General features: G+C 42.7%; 1 pseudogene; it reads right to left on the bottom strand.

Annotated features, from left to right (window-relative positions):
* Window positions 1–215: 215 nt before the first annotated feature.
* Window positions 216–1,725, bottom strand: LOC119193501 (annotated as a pseudogene).
* Between the last annotated feature and the right edge of the window lie 1,366 nt (window positions 1,726–3,091).

Raw genomic sequence — 3,091 nt, 5'->3', positions numbered from 1 at the left:
AACTGATTTGAGGCTTATTATCTTTATCAGTTTGTTTTCATCAGTTTAATACTTTCGTCGAATTAAAACAAATATATATTATCAAATATGATGTCATTTAATGCAATTAATTTCATAATTTCTCAGAAAACCAACTTACCAGAATCTTTCAAAAACAAATAGGTCTTAAAACCTGTGTAGTTTTTTCTGCATAAATGGAAAATGAAAGTAAAGTCTTATAAATAAAAAATCTTTATTATATACATTAAATTATTGTTCAAAACAATTTTAATCGATCATAAAAAAGAACTTCTGTTACCGAAGCCGTCACAGTAGCACGCTTGGCCAGACGCGACACTTGCACACATGATGCAGTGTCTATTAGTTCAGCTTTTTTAAATGTTCAGACCTAGCTTCCAAGGAAGCGTGGTTACTAGCATAATGTACTTCGTACAGTATGACCGGCATTGTTTAGTTGTGCGATCTGTTAAAACGTTAGGAAGCTTATCTCGTGACGCAGTACGGGGTTCAATAATGTTACTCGAACGAAAAGTAACTCTTATTATAATGGCATGTACTAAGTTGCGGGCGTGGCCCCTCCCTCTAATGGTGGTCTTCGATCTCCTGCTCTTGCTCTTCGTCGAACTCGGCGTCCTCGTCGGCGGTGGCCTCCTGGTACTGTTGGTACTCGGACACCAGGTCGTTCATGTTGCTCTCGGCCTCGGTGAACTCCATCTCGTCCATGCCCTCGCCGGTGTACCAATGCAAGAAAGCCTTGCGCCTGAACATAGCGGTGAACTGTTCAGAGATGCGCTTGAACAGCTCCTGGATAGCGGTGGAGTTGCCGATGAACGTGGCCGCCATCTTGAGACCACGCGGCGGGATGTCGCACACGGCGGTCTTAACGTTGTTCTGGATCCATTCAACGAAGTACGACGAGTTCTTGTTCTGGATGTTCAGCATCTGTTCGTCGACCTCCTTCATGGACATGCGACCACGGAAGATGGCGGCGACGGTGAGGTGGCCGTGACGCGGGTCGCACGCCGCCATCATGTTCTTAGCGTCGAACATCTGTTGGGTGAGCTCGGGCACGGTGAGGGCGCGGTATTGTCTGCTTCCACGGGATGTGAGAGGCAAGAAACCGGGCATGAAGAAGTGGAGACGAGGGAAAGGAACCATGTTGACAGCCAGTTTGCGGAGATCAGCGTTCAACTGACCAGGGAACCTGAGGCAGGTAGTGACACCGGACATTGTGAGGGATACCAAGTGGTTGAGATCACCATAGGTGGGTGTGGAGTTTGAGCGTGCGGAAGCAGATGTCATATAAAGCCTCGTTGTCGATGCAGTAGGTTTCGTCTGTGTTTTCTACGAGCTGGTGCACTGAGAGAGTCGCGTTGTAGGGTTCGACTACGGTGTCTGATACTTTGGGCGAGGGGACGACTGAGTATGTGTTCATTATTCTGTCAGGGTATTCCTCACGGATCTTTGAGATAAGGAGGGTGCCCATACCGGAACCGGTACCGCCACCAAGGGAGTGTGTGAGCTGGAAGCCCTGCAGGCAATCGCACGATTCGGATTCTTTGCGGACTACGTCAAGTCAGGAGAATCGCGCCAGTTGTTGCCGGCTCCGGATTGTCCGAAGACGAAGTTGTCCGGACGGAAGATCTGTCCGAAAGGTCCGGAGCGGACAGAGTCCATGGTGCCGGGCTCGAGGTCCACGAGAATGGCGCGCGGCACGTACTCGAGGGCATTCAATTAAAATGCCATCACGGGGCTCAGCTAGCGCAGCTTCAAACCGGTTGTAATGGAGGTTGGAGAGCTGCATTCATTCTATTCAAATTACAATAAAAGCCAATGAGCCGGCACAGACAGGATGCATAATTCATGTTAAATCTGTCTCGGAGACGTTGCGCAACAAAGCTGAGCGTGGTGCCGCCTACGCCCATCCATATTCGGTGTATCCATCCATAAAAGTCGGTGTGGTATATTTCGCAAATTATCATTCAATTTGTGTACGTACTGGCCCGCCATATGGACTAAATTTCTCGATTTTATGTAACCTTCGTGTGAAATTAATAATCACGATTTATTAAATTGAATACGTAACGTTTTGACTTTCAGCTGACCGAATATCTCACATTTGTGTGAGAGTTCTGAAACTCTCTCCTTTATTCTTATAACGTAATGTTTCTGGCCTACTCAAGCTTTTTGTTTTATAAGTTAATACTATTTTCTGAAACTCAAGTATTCAATGTTAATGTTTAATTATTCTATCATTAATATTCCTCTACAACTCTACAACATTTTCCGTGTATTTTCAAGTATATTTGAAACTGTATTTACCGAGGCACATCAAGTCTTAATATTATTCATTATCGTTTAATCTTTAACTACTATGACGTCATCCCTTACACTCTAAGCGTTTGCATTTGCATAATCAATTACTTCAAGTTATTACAATCACCAAGGCTGCATAAGTACTTTGCTGGCGCCTAGCTTCCGTTGCTATTGCATAAATATTTCCGACTCTCCGCGTCAATATATCTACGAGAATTATTTTTGCAGTATAAGTAGTTCTATTTAAATTTTACACTACTTAGAAGGAATTATAAAACCTTATATCAAATGCTGAGCGAAACGGAATGCATTCTTGGTATTCGTAATTTAAAAAATTCTAGATATTGTTTATGTATAAGCGTATTACGCTATAAACGTGTTCGTCTCGAATACAAGTTAGATCTTGAAGTTAGTTATCAATGACTTGAATTGTAAAGGCAAGGGCATCTACTCAGCCTCGGTCACTGCAATAATATATAGGTATATGTATGATATTGCTATCGCCAAGGAGTTTCTTTAAAAACAATTACGTAAGTCCAAGATGATGTCATTTATGTAGGTGTTTGACAGCCGTACCCATATAAGGCAATACGCGTTTCACGTCAGCCACAAGTACTTCGAATTAACACTGACGTGGCCTTATTTCATTGGTATCTCTGTTTTAAATTTGTACTAAATCAATTTTATCTTGTCTCCAGTAATTTGAAATCGTTTGTGTTAGTTTTAATTGATGATCATAAATAATATTTAAATATCACCGAGCTAAATTAAGAAA

The sequence above is a fragment of the Manduca sexta genome, unplaced genomic scaffold (genome assembly GCF_014839805.1).
Source record: "Manduca sexta isolate Smith_Timp_Sample1 unplaced genomic scaffold, JHU_Msex_v1.0 HiC_scaffold_60, whole genome shotgun sequence".
NCBI classification, from domain to species: domain Eukaryota; kingdom Metazoa; phylum Arthropoda; class Insecta; order Lepidoptera; family Sphingidae; genus Manduca; species Manduca sexta.
Note: the sequence above shows the minus strand (reverse complement) of the source record. Positions and strands in the feature narration are given on the sequence as shown.